The 17251-nt window shown below is 38.7% G+C and overlaps 1 protein-coding gene across 2 annotated transcripts in view; it reads left to right on the plus strand.

Moving 5' to 3' along the window:
- Positions 1-17251, plus strand: part of LOC150077616 (membralin) — a 280598-nt gene that overhangs the window by 261364 nt on the left and 1983 nt on the right. The gene's annotated exons all lie outside the window — the stretch shown is intronic.

Consider the following 17251-nt stretch of genomic DNA (forward strand, 5'->3'; position numbering starts at 1 on the left):
AGATAACGTATATTAAATTTACCATAAATAAAGAACATAACATAGAAGCTTTTGGCTACTGTATGTAGCCTTTGTCAACTAATTTAGTTTGGTTTGTCAATTAATCATGAAAACAGCTTTCCAGTGCTAAATTAGTTGACAAAGGCTACATACAGTAGCCGAAAGCTTCTATGCTATGTTCTTTATTCATGCTAAATTTAATATATGTTATCTCTTGAATATTTGTGCTTTGTGTCAGTTCTTTATGTGTTACTGTGTGTACTCTCTTGCTTAGTAATTAAGTTCTTTTCACTTGGTTGGTGCCAGCAAGCAAGAAAGTACTATGCACTTCATCATTCATTTCACAGATGTAAGTGGTCGCAGTTCTGTTCTCAATGATGAACATTTTCACCTACAATTTGCTATTCTCTCCACTTACTTCTGAAACTCTCAGTTATCATCTGTTTTCTCATCTTATTTGCCATAACTATTCATCCATTCATCTTTTCTATTCATTATTATTGCCTTGCTCATCTTGGTTATCCTAATTATTCACTATGATTCCTTTTGAGAGAAATAGTTAGGTGGGCATACATCTGCTCTGATTTTCCTTGTCATAGACTTCCTAATTTGGATTTTCACCTTTTTGATCTTCTCTAGCTTAAATTCTGTCTACCCAATTCTTTCAAATTCACATGTTGCATTAGTTCTCCCTCAACTCCATTAATTGCCTGGAACTCTTTAAATTCCTTTCTTTGAAATATGACTGAAAGTCATGTTTCAAAGTATCATTTCTCTGACAGTGCAATTAGAAAACTGAAGCCATCTTCAGTCAGCTTCATGATGCTGAGGCTTTGCAGTTACTGATGACTTCACACAGTTTGTTCATTTACCTGCCAAACAACCCTAACCACACACCTAACACCCTTGATCTCTTTCTCACTAACAACTCTTCAACGTAAACAGTCAAAATTAGTTGATCTTGCAATCTGAGAAATCACTCAGATTTGTATTATGACAAGTGGAATGATGTGTGTCTATCGTGTTAGTGAAATCATTCTTGTAAGGATGATATTCTTTATGCTGTATTCCACCCTAAAATATTTTCCCTTATTTAATCTTTGGTTTTACATGTATTCATATCTTCAGCTTCATTTTCTGCTTAGCTACATTTCACAACAATTGTATTAATCAGTCCAATGTGATTTTGAAGAGGCTAAGAGAAAAAGATTTCTTATTAAATGCTTGAAAGAAGCAAGTTTTTTACTCTTAGCTTCTTCAAGATTTCTACCATTTGAAATTGAGCATTCATATCCAATAGTATTTAATATTATTTAATTAAATAGTATTTAATTATATATTTAATATAAGAAAAGAAGCTTAGAAAGTATCAACTAAAAAAACAAACTTCCCACATCACCTATTCATCCTGTCTAATGGTTTGTTTAGTTCTTCCTTGATTTTATAAAAACTATCCACTTCTATAACACCAGAGAGAAGTTTGTTCAAGCAATCAACTACCTCCACTGGCTGAAGGCAACTTTTCTGCATATCTTTCCTTCAATGATTCATTTAAAGGCTTAAAAATCTCAATGATATCTCGGTGCAGATGCCTAGTCTTTAGACACTGCAATTTGCAATACTGAAGAACTGGCAAGAAGCAAATTTTCTTCCAGAAAGTCCCTGCACAGCTCAGAGCTGTGTTTCAGTCTTGTTGTAAAATAAAATTTCTTCCACAAAGTTGAAGTCTAGAGGATATTGCATTCATTTTTATAGCCTTCTTCTCTTAAAATTCCTTCAATTCTGATGATGTCACCTGCTTCTGAAAAGCAGAAGCAACTCCAGATTGTGATGGAACCACCCCTGCCTAACTGTAGGCACTAAACAATGTGGCACCATTTTTTCTTCAGTTGAATGAAACTCAGAAACTCCCATGTCTACAGTGGATGTAGACATGGGAGTTTCTCTGTTCTTGTTGAACTTAGCCCAGATTTCAGGTGCAGTGCGTAAGTCGTCAATTGCATTTGTAAATCAGTGTTATGGTCATATCCTTGACTTGTCGAATGGTAGTTTGTACTCCTTTAAATGAAACACCTAGTTTTTTGCCAATACTTCTCAGGGAATAACCTTTTTTATGCAGGTCCTGAGCTGGATATAATCATTCTTCTCTTTCTTGGTGATTCCTTTCTACTTCTAACACACTCTCTCTCTCTCGGGGTAACTTGGGGAATTTTTTTTTTTTGCAGAGTTCTAATAGTACTTCTTTTCCAACTCTCACTTGCCTTATTTCTTGCCATGTTTATCATGAAACACAAAACTTGCACCAAATCCTCTTTCTGAATAAAGGGTGTTTGATTTTATAAGTTACAGCTCTTTCTCCTTATTATATCATTGCAAAACATTCTAGAATCATCTACAACATTCTACCACACTTAGGAGTCTTCTACACCTTTCTGGAACGTTTTCGAATATTCTAAAATTTTTAAAATATTATTTAGGTTTTTTTGATTTTTATACATAATAGAAAACATTTTAATAAAAATTGGTAAATCAGTTGGTCCTATTTTAATAAAAACTTTGAAAAGTAAGAAAAATGAAACTGATCCAACTTTTAGGCAGGAGTGTTCATGCAGTTTCTGTACACAATTGGTACAGAAAGGATGAATATGATTAATGTGCCACTCGGACTTTGAAGATGTGGATTTTGAATATGATGCTTACTTTTGAATATGATTGGCACTGTATCCCTAATAACCCTACAATGTCTGCATTTGATGACAAACCAGTACTTCATGAAATTTGTTTTTCATTATCCAGCATTAGTGTATATGCAAGTATAAATGCACCTGTTTCTGCCCATAGTAACCCTGATACAGCCCCATGTATTGATTTGTCCCATGAGGACCTCCCCTCCCCCAGCAGGCCTTGTAATTCTCAATACATGTACCTTGCTTTTCAGGCTGCTACTCCCTATAGATGCTAAACCAGAATTACTTTGATCTCTGCCTACATCTCCTGTTATTTTATTTGTGTATTCCCTTACCCCACATTAGCAATTTTCTGACCCACCTAACACTGTCTTTATCACATCAGCAAATATTCGTTCCTGTGTTCCTTCTGTTCAAATGTATCTACCTCTGTATAAAAAGTCTCTCCTGTTATAAGATATTCTAATAGGAGACACTGCAAAATACAGTATCTTCTTCATTGTAATTCATTGAAGAAGAAAATATGCAAAAAAATACACTTCAAAAAGTTGGAAAAAACAGATGACGATTTCATGAATTTCCCTCTAATAAAATGTGAGTACTTGCATTGCAGCTTACAGTTTTTAATGAGCACCCAATACAGCTAAGCCATTTCACCAAAAGTAACTCATTATTTAATAAAAACTTTGAAAAGTAAGAAAAATGAAACTGATTCCAACTTTTAGGCAGGAGTGTTCATGTAGTTTCTGTACACAATTGGTACAGAAAGGATGAATATGATTAATGTGCCACTCGGACATTGAAGATATGGATTTTGAATATGATGCTCATCATATTCAAATAAACAGCATCTATATATTTTCTGTATTTTAGAAATCTCCCTATTGGTGAAACAGTTTTATTTAAAAATTAATAAAAATGATTATCCTTGGTGCTGGTAAAGCACACTGTGATCAGAAATGGGTTATTTTCATGTAGATTTAACCTGATGGTAGTGTGCATAACGTTGACAGGCGACTCTCGAAAATAATTTTCCTGCATTAAACAGCGATTAAAAATGTGATCCCTTGTTTTTGTGGCATTATTGTGTCCCTCCTTTGTCTGCCAGTTTGATTGACACAGTCAGCTCCTGGTTAATCTCCATGGCTAAACCATCCGATATCATAATTTGCAAGCGAGAGGCAATATCGTAACCAACATTGCTTTTCTCAAGCTCCTTGACTGCGTTCCAAAGAGGGCAGCAGGTTAATTCGTGACCTGGCCCCTCGCCCTTCAGTTTTTGCTGCATGCCTCTATAGATTAACACCAAGGGCTCACATCTGGTGAGTATGGGCTTGGAAAACCCAGGGTCCTGAGCTGGATATCATCATTCTTCTCTTTCTTGGTGCTACTTCTAACACTCTCTCTCTCTCTCTCTCTCTCTCTCTCTCTCTCTCTCTCTCTCGGGGTAACTTGGGGAATTTTTTTTTTTTTTTTTTGGCTAGTGCAGCATAAGCCTCAGGCTTCCTTGCACCATGTGGCTAATAATAATAGTAATAATAAAGATACTTCCATGGGCGCTGGTTTTCTGAATTATCTGTAATTCGCCCACTGTCTTGTAAACCAGTCCACACACTTGTCGCAAGCAGTTATGTCCAGCTCCAATTTCACAGAACCAGCATTTCCTCTTCCGGAAACCTTTCTTCACAAAAAAAAAAAAAAAAAAAAGAAAGAAAAGAAAAGAAAAGAAAAAGCGCCTTCCACTCAATAAATTAATAAACATTTATGCAAAAATATAGTGTAATATTCTGTTAGATTATATAAAATAAATAATAAACATTATTTTTTTTAAATAAAATTTAAAAAAGAAAAGCTGCTTTTAGGACTGCGATTATGCCTGGTAATGTAGTATATAACGAAGCAAATTTAGAAACGAGCATCCCTCCCTCCCTTTTTTTTTTTACGACTTCTGTGATGTAAAATCAAGAGTGATTAATGCCTTGGGATTTTCTACTGCTGCTGCTGTCTCCCTCCCCTTCACGTTCAAAACAGGAATTTGTAGCCGCAAGATCACGCGTCAGCTGCACGAGTCTCTTCCTCTTTCTTGTTAACGGTGCCACCGTGATGTACCTTAGTGGATGTGAAATGCAAACGTAATTTCTCTTGGTTGAAAGAAGGCAAGGCAAGGCAAAGACAAAGTGTAGGCAAGTGACTAACTGCGAGGAGATTTCGGTGACAAAGTTAATCTTTAGCCTCCGGGTGCCACATTCGTCACCGACCTGATGTCGCTCTGTGACGTACTTCCTATACTCCCTTGAACCCAGCGTCTGAAAAGGTCGCTTGATTAAGTTTGACACTGAGTACTTAATCATAATTATCACTTGCCTTGTCTAAAATGTAGGGAAGGAATGGCTTTTTTTTTTTTTTTTTTTCATTGTGACAGGCACGTTGAAAAATTTCAGTTTATGATTCACTGGAATAGAATACAGTATGCTGATACTGATACTAGGGCTAACGGAAACGTGTCGTAACCGGAAGTAAGGGATGATGAGTTTCGCTATGGCATGTACAATGTACATGTATTTGGGAAGGATAGAGAAGATGGAAGGGGTGATGAGGTCATTCATTTTTATAAAAAAACTGCCCGTTCGCAACAAAAGATTTTGCTGATTCAGAAAAGTTACATATACTAATATAGAATCTGTATGGTGTGATTTAGTTGGAAGATAAAGTATAATGAGAGCGGAAGTAACCTGGTAACCAGAAGACTGAAAATTATGACCAGAGCCTCTACAGGCAAATGGAACGGGTGGGAAAGTGGAATGTCTTATTATGCATGATTTCGTTTTGCTTATAATTGATTGGAGCAATGGGAGAGAACTCGCCATGGCAAACAAAATTTTTAAATTATCTATGTGATTGTTACTTGTATCAGCACGTTAGAGAAAATGCTAGGAGTAAGAATAATGTAGACTTGATCATCGCCGATGACCCAGATAACGTCAAAAGGCTGACAGTACAGGGAACATTAGCAGCGAATGATCACGGAGTTCCAAGTTGGATGATGAGGACAGAGGCAGCAGTTGCTAACGGCAAAGAAATGGGGTTTAATTTCATGTAAGGAGATTGACATGACGTCTATCAGCTGGTGTGATAGCACACGGAGCGCGAATAAACTAGATTTATGGTGTACCTTTAAAGCTACTGTGGTCACATCTATATATACATTAAAAAAGTTTTCTTCCTAGTGATATTTATTCGAGCCGATGGGAGAAGAGGGCGAAGCAATTACGTCACTACAAATGCAATTAATTATTGACAACTGCCTCCATAATGTTCACTAACCTCGTGCACGTGATTCACCGTCTAACATTTGATGTCCCATTGTAACTTTTTTTGTGTATTAATGAATATTGTATATTTGTAAATACCGTAGTTTAGTATTTTGTAAATATTTGTATAGTTTGTAAATATTTCAGTTAAATACAGTCGATTCCGGTTATTTGGGACACATCGGGACTAGTGCACTTTGGCCCGATTAAGCGGCTGCCCCAATTATCTGAAGTTATATAATATAATATCACGTAAATAGTTAAAAATACAATGCCCCCCCCCCCTTTACAATTGGTTCACTGTACAAGCAAATCACGTTACGATGGAGTCACCATAGTAAAATACCTTTCACTATACGATGTGTAATAAGCGCCGGTTATTGTGATCACGTTTGTGAATTGAATTTTAATTCAATTAAACAGCGATTCTAATTAGCGAAAATGCGAGGAATATTATCCATCCACAGGCTATAAAAGTAAAGATATATTAAGCACAAATTTACCCTTTATTACCTTATCAATTAAGAAATTAAATGATACGTGAAATTCGGAAAAATATACGTGATAATCGGAATAATTAATACGTACTGTAATATGTACGTACAAACTAGTTGACATTTCTGTTCACTGACATTTGTGGGCTGGGGGGGATTAAAATTTAAAACAGTAAAAAGATAAGCAATCAATAACAAAGAACACGGAACACACAAATTGCAAGTAACACAATACGCACAAGTGAGAACGGAGTAACAAATTACGAAGCTTTAAAAATAGGAATGAAGAGAAGATTCTGAAAATTATTTTTTTTATATGATTCAAGATTCCATAGAAGTGTAACACATTTTGCCATAATAACCCACAGAATTCCAGCTGTCGGTATTATCGCAACAATAAGATCGAGTTTACTATCAGTTTATGATAGATTTCACTAATACAAAAGCCCAATAAACAGGTGACTGCTAATTGTTTTTATTGTTTTCTGGTTGTGACCTCCAGAAATCCGAACTACGTTGTACGAAGACAATCGTAGGGTAATTTCCAGTGCTGCGGTCTCCTGCCCCGATTAAACGGCATTTTTAAGCGAAGTAAACCCTGGCTATTTTCTCGATTGGGTTCTGTTTTTTTAAGATTTTTCCCAAATAAACGGCTGTCCCGATTAACCGGTGGCCCAAATAACCGGAATCCACTGTATTTTAGTCCTGCTCTTTTGGATGCAACAATATTCCTCATGTATTTATGGACCCCGAAGCAAAAGGCCTTTTCCTAAGTTACCTGAGTAAACGCAAGTAAAAAATTACACAGTGATATTGGCTGAAGTCCAGTATAGTATACACCGGCGGTTACTTCGATGAAAGCGAGGAAGACGGCGATAATTGACAAGTGAAGGCACCTCCCTTTTCTGATTGTTTTGTGTCGTCGAGGTGGGGGCTTAGCTTATGTAGGGTTTATCCCTCCATTCCGCTGTTTTAAAATGGGAAAACGAGTTAAAAAAGGGTGGCAAATGTAGGGAAAAACAGCCTAGGCATATCAACCTAGGAGGACAGTGGGCGGGGAAAGCAGTGGCATCTGTCAATCACTGCTTTGTCGCGTGTTGAAATATGGGAGTCACAACTTGTCAATCACTGCTTTCCACTGTTTTGCTTGCCGCTATGTTGCAGGGTGTACACCGTTCTGGAGTTTTACCGTGATATTTATTCGCCAAGTGTGTTTTTTACGTAGAAAAGATTTGACCTACTACATATTCCCCTACATTTTATGTAGAAAAGCGTGCACGGGGGTGGGCGAGCGAGCAGGGGCGAAACCCCCTAGTATACTATAAAAAAAAAGAGGGAATGTGAAAGGTACAGAAAAGTGCTCAAGACGATAATAACTTCGAGTCGATCTGTAGATTGCTTCGAATGGCAAAGGAAGATTCCGAGAAATCTGTGGCTAAGAGAGCTGTTACAAGGAGTTTTCATGTGAATACATAGAAGAGCGAGCGATTAGTTCAGCCCCGTGTGTAATGGGTGGGGACAAGTCTTAGATAACACAGCTTATGTTCGAGAGGCAACTAGAGGGAGTAATACTCTTGATCTGATTATCAGTAGTGATTCTTCATGCATTAAGAATCTGCAGATAAAGGAACCACTAGGTGGCAGTGATCACAGTGTGCTGAAGTGGGATTTACTCAAGGAGGTAACTACCATCAGAGGTAAAGGGAAGGGTTTTTGCTTTCGTAAAGGCGACTATGATGGTCTGAGACAGTATTTAAATTCTATACAGTGGGACCAACTGATGATGTTACCAACAGCAAATTCAAAATGGGAAGCATTCAAGGAACTAATCTTGGAAGCTACCAGGCTTTACATACCAACCAAGAAATATTGTTCAAGATTCAGGCCTAAATGGTTGTCAGATGAACTAATGAGACATATGGCAGAGAAGAAAAATGCATGGGATACATACAAATTAATGGGTGACATGGAAGCCTATGATAGATATAAGTTGGTCTGTAACCAAGTCACAAAGGAGATTAGGCAGGCAAAGGCAGATTATGAGAAATCCTTGGCAAAGGGTGCAAAGAAAAACAGAAAAGAGTTCTTTACCTATTTAAACTCAAGAAGGAAAGGGATAAATCAGATTGGTCCACTGGATGTTGATGGTTCAACAGTTGAGGATCCTGCTCAGGTGGCTAACAATCTAAACGAGTATTTTGCATCTACATTCACACATGAGGAGTTATTCAGGAAGGGGAATGTTGTAGGTGAAGTAAACATTGGCAGTGAGCTAGATGAGTTTCTAATAACTGAGAGGAAAGTGGAGGAGATATTGTTGAGGATAAACATAAAAAAAGGCACCCGGGGTGGATGGGATCTATCCAGTTATGTTAAAGGAGGCAGCAAAGGAAGTAAGCAAACCCCTAGCCATAATTATGAGAGTTTCTTTGGACTCAGGGGAGGTACCCATAGACTGGAGATGTGCAAATGTAACCCCAATTCACAAAGGAGGATCAAAGGCTGACACGAGTAATTATAGACCTGTTAGTTTAACTTCGGTTCCAGGAAAATTAATGGAGGCACTGGTTAAAGAAGCACTGCAGGATCATCTAGACAAGAATTCAGTTATAGCTCAGACACATCATGGTTTTGTTAAGGGCATGTCTTGTCTGACCAATTTGATTGGATACTATGATGTAGTCACAAAAGAACTGGATGCAGGGAATAACTTTGATATTATATATTTGGATCTTAGAAAGCCTTTTGATACTGTTGCGCATGGAAGACTGCTGCACAAATTGGAGCAGTGTGGCATTGGAGGCAAATTGCTGCTATGGATAAAGGGATGGTTGAGTGGCAGAAGACAGAGAGTGATAATCAATGGACACTGTTCAACGTGGACTAATGTTATTAGTGGAGTTCCTCAGGGTTCAGTGTTGGGTCCATTGTTGTTTTCTGTATTTATAAATGATATTGATGATGGTATATCAAGCTTAATGTCCAAGTTTGCAGACGATACAAAGGTAGGCAGGGTTGTTAAGGACACTACTGATGCTATGCTGCTGCAACAGGATCTGGAAAGGTTGAGCAGGTGGCAAATGAAGTTTAACATTGACAAATGTAAAGTACTACATATGGGAAACAGTAACCCCAGATCAACGTATCAACTCTGTGGTACTACGCTGACAGTGGTAGAGAATGAAAAGGACCTGGGGGTTAATTGTGCAGGCAGATATGAAGTTCTCTGAGCAGTGCAGAAGAGCGGCAAGAGTAGCTCATGGTGTCTTGTCAATGATATACAGGAATTTTTCTAGCAGGGATAGGGATGTGATTATTCCCTTGTATAAGGCATTGGTCAGGCCACACCTTGAGTACTGTATACAGGTCTGGAGGCCTCATTTCAAGAAGGATGTAGAGCTGCTGGAACGAGTACAGAGAAGGGCAACAAGATTAGTGAATGGAACAAAGGGTTGCTCTTACGAAGAAAGGCTTAAGTTTTGCAAATTACAGAGTCTGGAGACTAGGCATCGGCGAGGTGATCTGATAGAGGTGTATAAGGCTTTGAATGGCTTGAGCATTCTCAGTGCCGATGGGATTCTTCCTCTTGCTCAGAATAATCACCTGAGAGGACATAAATTCAAATTGAGGAAGGACGGATGTCGGATAGATGTGCGGAAATTTGCCTTTAGCCAGCGGGCAGTTGGTTTGTGGAATAGACTTCCATCACTTGTTGAAGTTGATAGCCTAAATAAGTTTAAGGCTCAGCTGGACAGGTATTTCGAACGAACGGAGGGGTGAAATGGGAGTAGTGGTTGTGTTTTTTTTTTTGGCTGATGCTGAATAAGCTTGCTTTCTTGCATCATATGCCTCTACTAATGCTAATACTATGTTGCAGATAAATTGAAAGAGTACTTTGCATGGATATTTAGACGAAAGACCCTTCGTGGGCGATTGAAGCCGGTAAGCATGAAATTAACGATGCTTGAATTTCAGATGGTTATTTATTAGCAAAGCTATCGAGCGTAAAGGCTCCTGTAATTTTGAGGAGGGGCCCAGATTGTGTTGAACCAGCAAGATTAATTATAAAGGCACCACTGGGTTCAGGAAATATTCCATTCGTTTGGAAAAGTACTGGAGTATTGCTAATATACAAAGGGAGTTCTAAGTGTGAAGTGGATAACTACCTGTGGAAAGTAATGGAGGCAGCGGTCAAGAGTGCAGTAGCTCATTTAGATAGAAATTGAATTCTGAAGGAAGCACGGCATGATTTTGTAAAAGGCAAAATCATGTTTAGCTATTTTGGCAGTCACTGATGAGCTGGATGTGGGAAATAATTTTGACACTGCTTAGATAACAGCAAAGCTTTTGACTCAGTCTGCATGAAATGTTACTATATAGCAGTGGTTTTCAATGCTGCACTAATGTGCCCCGGCACATTAGAGTACCGCAACAACATACCGTGGGTCCTACGTAATTTGGGTTTTTACTTAAACTTATTATTTTGTAAACTTTATGTATTAATTTCATTATAAAAAGGTATACGATATATTTTTAATTTTATGGCGATCTATAATGGATGTTTATTTAGTACCTCTATATAAAGAATAAAATTATTATATATATAATTTGTATTATGAATTGCAATTTTGTTTATAGTTATATTATTGTAATAATTATCATATAACATTTTTTAAATAGTGTGTATATATATAACTGATATTAAATATAAATCAAAATTAATGCCAGTAGCATGGCAAAACCATTTTTTGTACCATTTTTTTTTTTTTTTTTTTTTAACTACTTCATTATGTTAATGTATATATATTATGACCACCCTTATGAAAACTGAATGCGACCCGTTGACCACGTGAGGTACGAGAGTGCGCAGTTAGTTGACCTGCGTATCATAGATAAGGTGTCAGCGGTTCAGTAGGTACTAAAATTCTGATGGGTAAAAGGAAGGATTTATCGGACTTTTATAAAGGACTAATTGTGGGAGCTCGACGAGCTGGTGCCTTGATTTCCCAAACGGATGAACTGGTGGAGTGTTCGAGAGCCGCCATTGTTAAAGTGTACCAGGACTGCCGTCAAAATGGTCAACCAACGGCAAAACTGCAAAGGTCAGTGAAAGGTTGATGTTAGAGGTGAGTGCCGGGTCCGACGACTCGTACAGGCGAATAGGCGCAGAACTGTTGAAGAGTTGGGCAACATGGGCCAACCCGGAACAGTATCTTGCATGACCATGCGTCGCACGTATGGGAAATACCAGCATACGACCCCTACGTCATCCTCTCCTAACCAAGGTTCATCGGCGTAGAAGACTGGAAGGTGTGCTGGTCGGGTGAGTCACATTATTTACTCCACACCGTGGATGGTCGTGTACGGATTTGGCGTCAACAACATGAGGCTCTTGATCCGTCATGCATGTTTCACTGGCAGGAACTTGTACCCCTGGTGCATGTGGAACAACGTATCAGTGGTCCCCGCTATCGTCAACTGCTTGCTGACTGTATGCACTCCGCTATGTTATACTTTTTCCCGAATGGCGATGGTGTCTTCCAAGATGACAGTGCGCCGAGCCATCGGGCACTTAATGTGCAGGAATGTTTTGAGGAACACAGTTCTGACTTCCAGCATATCGATTGGCCTCCGATATCAATCCCATAGAGCACTTGTGGGACACTATGGAAAGGCATATCAGGTGTCTGTATACACCAATCACTTCCATACTTGCATTGCTAGCCGCATTACACCAGCTTTGTTGGCCATACCTCCCGAACGCTTCCGACATCGTGTTGAATCAATGCCAAGTCGGATAGCTGCTGTACTGAGGGCAAAAAGGAAGACCTACGGAGTATTAGGTAGGTGGTCATAATTCAGTGTATATATGCAGAGAGAGAATCGCATCTAACAGGCAGGAAATTGAGTAGGGGTGCCGTTATTAAAAAAAAGTCGAAAACCACTGCTATATAGGCTCGAATCAGGAAAAATACTTAGATGAATCTCAGGTTGGAAGTACGGGATTGTGATTAGTAGCAGTAAAAGCAAAATGATGCAAGAAAGCATGCTTTTATAGCATCAGGCAAAAAAAAAAAAAAACCCTACTCAGTTCACTCATCAATACCCTCCAAAAATTAGTCTAGTTCTTCCTTGAATTTATTCAACCCGTCCATTTCCACAACAACAGATGGAGGCCAGTTTCAACAGTAAACCACCCGCTGGCTGAAAACAAACTTCCGCACATCTATCCTGCAGCCATCCTTCCTCAACTTGAATTTATGCCCCCTCATGTGTGTGTGTGTGTAGTCCCAGCAAGTGGAAGATTGCCATTAACATTAACGGCTACCCTTCAAATAACAGTCCTTGGGAAACGGCAATCGGAACTGGACCATTCTTGCTTTTCATTTTCTTCAGCGACATCGACTTAGGCATACAGGACGTGATGTCAAAATTTGCGTTTGATGTTGAGATTGGTAGAGTAGTTAATGATTGCCACCAAGTAGCGCACCGTGAGGACGACTTAAACAAGACTTTAAGGATGGGCAAGTGGTAGCAGCTACACTCATTTGCCAAAAAAATAGAATTTTTGCATTTGGCGTTACCATATAATTAAATGTACGGTATGCAAAAGTATGTTGTCACATGGGATGATCACAAGTTCTGTGGTATCAGATAAATACTGGACGCTTTGCTAAGTTCTTTAGTCGATCCGGACATGGGGCAAACAGGCTATACGCCGATTTTCAGAAAGCTCTTATTGTCTGCGAACGTTGAGACGAGGCACAATTTGGAAAATAAAGGAAATCACTGGTGTGCCGAAAGCAACCATTCAAAAGTATATAATGAGTGAATGGCGAAAGGAGAATACTGTCCTGAAGAAAGCAATGCAGCAGAAAGTTTTTACTGCAAGGAGGATGGTATGAATTTAAAGCGAATTGTGATTCAGAATAGAATGTCTGATGCAGCAATTGGCTGAAATTCGATTTAGGCAAAGAAAAACCATTTCCAAAGGAACTGTGGGCGTGAGTTGAAGAGTCTGGCATATGGTAGGTTAGTCATTATGAAAGCCATTTGTTTCTGTAAAAAATCGAAGGATTCGACTGGAGTGATGCCGACAAAGCCAACTGTGGAAAAAGATCGTGTGGGCTGACGATTTTCGATTTACACTTTTCTGCACCAGTGTTAGGGTGAAAAAAATAATCAAAATGAACCATGCATTCAGATTCTCTTGTGTCCACCACTAAAGAGGCTGGAGGTATCATGGTATGTGGTATATGTTCTTTTGGTACGGACTGGATCCGACCACACTGTTAAAGGCCGTGTTTTCTCCATTGAATATCTTTCTAACTCATGGGACCAACTTCACTCTGCAGTGCTAATTTCACTTGGACTGCAATGGATTCTTTTCATATGACAACGCAATATCCACTGTGCCCATATTGTATCTGAGTGGTTCTATGAACCTTCCTTTGATTTAATAATTTTGGGATGTATTAGAAAGGGCAGTTCGACTTCGCAGTTCTCTACCAACCTCTTAAAATCAATGGGGTATGTGGAAACACGGAGAAATTGCTCTTCACTCTGTTTTGTTAATCCAAATTTTGCATTTATTTTAATATTAGTGACTGCTTTGAATTTGATTCTCTGCAGTGCTCGCCTTTCTCAACATTATCTAGGGTGTGCGTGCCCCGTGATTGAGAAGTTTGTAAATAAATAAATCAGTGATGACTGCAAATCGATGCTCATATGAAGAACGGCGTATAGGTGTGTGAACTGAAAAGTTTGACAACCACACATATACCGATTGAGGTGTATATAGCGCTGAGTAAAATGAATGAGGATTGTCTTTAATAAAAAAAAAAAAAAATGTTTATACTCTCACACGACCAGTAAGTCAGAAGAGTTTACAATATTATGTATGACAATAAATATAGTCATTGACCATATTTGGCAGTCACGCTGACTTGAAATACGGTCCACTGAAAAGCTTGTTTTACTGCCCCTTGTGCTTAACTACTTTGCTGCTTGGGACCTTGCTGTTCTCCACCGTAGGTGAGATAAGGGACAAACGTAAAATCTCAGGACAGTGGAATATTGTGAATGCCTTCACAACAAGTTGCACCTGACATTGAACTACCTCGAATAAGCAACGCTTCGACAGTGGATTCTTGAATAGGTAGTATCCTTGTATAACGAAAGATTCTACCACCCTGGGTGGTAGTATCCTTCGAGAATAAGTAACATTACTCTTCTCCATTGCGAAGCGTTGCTTATTGGAAGTAGTGCAATAACAGGGCAACTCGTTGTGAAGGCATTGACAATATGATATACATGTATACCAAAAACGATGCCATTTCACCTACTTCGGTAATTTACTACGAACTAAAATGATGCTGTGCAATAACTTGTTCAATTACAAAAATGTTCATATTGTTTAATATTTTTTTATATTAAAAATAATTTCTATATTTAAAAAACGTATTAAGTAGGAAAACGGCATTAGCATTAGTAGAAGCATACGATACAAGAACGCAAGCTTATGCAGCATCAGCCAAAAAAAAAAAAAAAAAAAAACCATTTCACCCCTCCATTCGTTCCAAATGCCTGTCCAGCTCAGCTTAAATTTATTTAGGCTATCAGTTTCCACAACAAAAGATGGAAGCCTATTCCATCAATCAACTACCCGCTGGCTAAAGGCAAATTTCCGCACATCTATTGTACAACTGTCTTTCCTCAATTTGAATCTGTGCCCCCTCAGGTTCTTAATCTGAGCAAGAGGAAGAATCCCATCAGCATTCGGTTTGCTGAAGCCATTCAAGGCCTTCTACACCTCAGTCAGATCACCTCGCAGGTGCCTACTCTCCAGGCGCTGCAATTTGCAGAACTTAAACCTTTCTTGGTAAGAGTACCCCTTTATTCCCCCTCACCAATCTTGTTGCCCTTCTTTGTAGTCGTTCTAGCAACTCTACATTCTTCCTAAAATGAGGCCTCCAGACCTGTACATAGGTGTGGCCTGACCATTGCCTTGTATAACGGGATAATCACATCCCTGTCCCTGCTAGCAAAATTCCTATATATCATTGACAAGACTTCATGACCTGCCCTGGCAGCCCGTCTGCACTGCTCAGCGAACTTCTTGTTCGACTGCACAATTACTCCCAGGTTCTTTTCACTTTCCACTTCCCTGAGTGTAGTAGTACCACACAGTTGTACGTTTCTGTTCGGTTATTGCTACCCATATGGTACTTTGCATTTATCAATGTTAAACTTCAGTCGCCACTTCTCAGCCCATTTGCCCAACTTATCTAGATCCGGTTTGAATAGCATACTGTCGTTAACAACCCTGCCAACCTTTGTATCATCTGCAAACTTGGACATTAATCCTAATATCATCAATATCAACGATAAATATACAAAACAACAATGGGCCCAACACTGAACCCTGGGGAACTCCACTAATAACATTTATCCCTGAAGAGCAGTGTCCATTGATTACCACTCTCTGTCGTCTCCCTCTCAAGTATCCCTTTATCCATTGTAGCAACTTACCATTAATGCCATATCTCTCCAATTTGTACTGCAGTCTTCTGTGTGCAACAGTATCAAAAGCTTTTCTGAAATCCAAGTATACGATATCAAAATTAATTTTGGGATTCAGTTCGTTTGTGACCACATCATTGTATCCACTCAAATTGGTCAGACAAGACCTCCCTTTAACAAATCCATTCTGTGTCTTAACTATTACTGCAGACTTGTTTAGATTATCCTGCAATACTCCTTTAGCCAGTGATTCCGCTGTTTTCCCCGGAACACAAGTTAAACTAACAGGTCTATAGTTACTTGTGTCACCTTTTGAACGCCCTTTGGGAATTGGTGATACATTTGCACACCTCCAATCCATGGGGACCTCCCCTGAGTCCAAGGAAGCTCTCAATTATGGCTAAGGGTTTACTTACTTCCTTTGCTGCCTCCTTTAATATAACTGGATAGATCCCGTCCATCCCAAGTGCCTTTTTTATGTTTAACTTTAACAATTTATCCTCCACTTTGCTCTCAGTTATTACAAAATCACTTAGCTCCATGTTTGATAAAGTTCTGGCACTCCCCCTCATGTGTGAATGTAGATGCAAAATACTCATTCAGTTTATCAGCTACCTGAGCATGATCATCAATAGTCAACCCGTCTATGTTAAGTGGTCCAATCTGAATCATCCCTTTCCTTCTGGAGTTTACATAAGTAAAGAACTGTTTGCATCCTTTGCCAGGGATTTCTCGTAATCTGCCTTCGTCATTATAATAATACACTGTGTATTCTTTATCACCAACTTTTTTATGCGGGAAAACATTTTACTTTGAAACTTCTTACGCAGGAAAATAATACATTACAATATACAATGGACCCCCGCTTTGCAATATTAATCTGTTCCAGAGACACCATCTTATCATGAAAATATAATGTGAACCCAATAACACATTGTTTTTTGGTAATTCTTTCCAAGACCTTGGAAGTTGAAATTTTTGCTATACAGTATAACTAAGCTATTTATCTTTTTAAAAGGTGATTTTTATAATGTAAATTGTACATATTAATTAAAGTACAACACAAAAAAATCACTTCAACTAAAGGATGCAAAAACAAAACATGCGACCAACACATTTACAAATGTTGCTATTGGCTGAGAGGAAGGACCATTTGGTCTCGTCTGAGACAATCGTAAGCCCATCGGAAAGTGAAATAAGTAGGCGCCAGTTAATATGAACGCTGGTTAGTAGAATT

Source organism: Mastigoproctus giganteus, chromosome 12 (assembly GCF_048544385.1).
Source record: "Mastigoproctus giganteus isolate SK-2022 chromosome 12, ASM4854438v1, whole genome shotgun sequence".
In the NCBI taxonomy this organism is placed as follows: Eukaryota; Metazoa; Arthropoda; class Arachnida; order Uropygi; family Thelyphonidae; genus Mastigoproctus; species Mastigoproctus giganteus.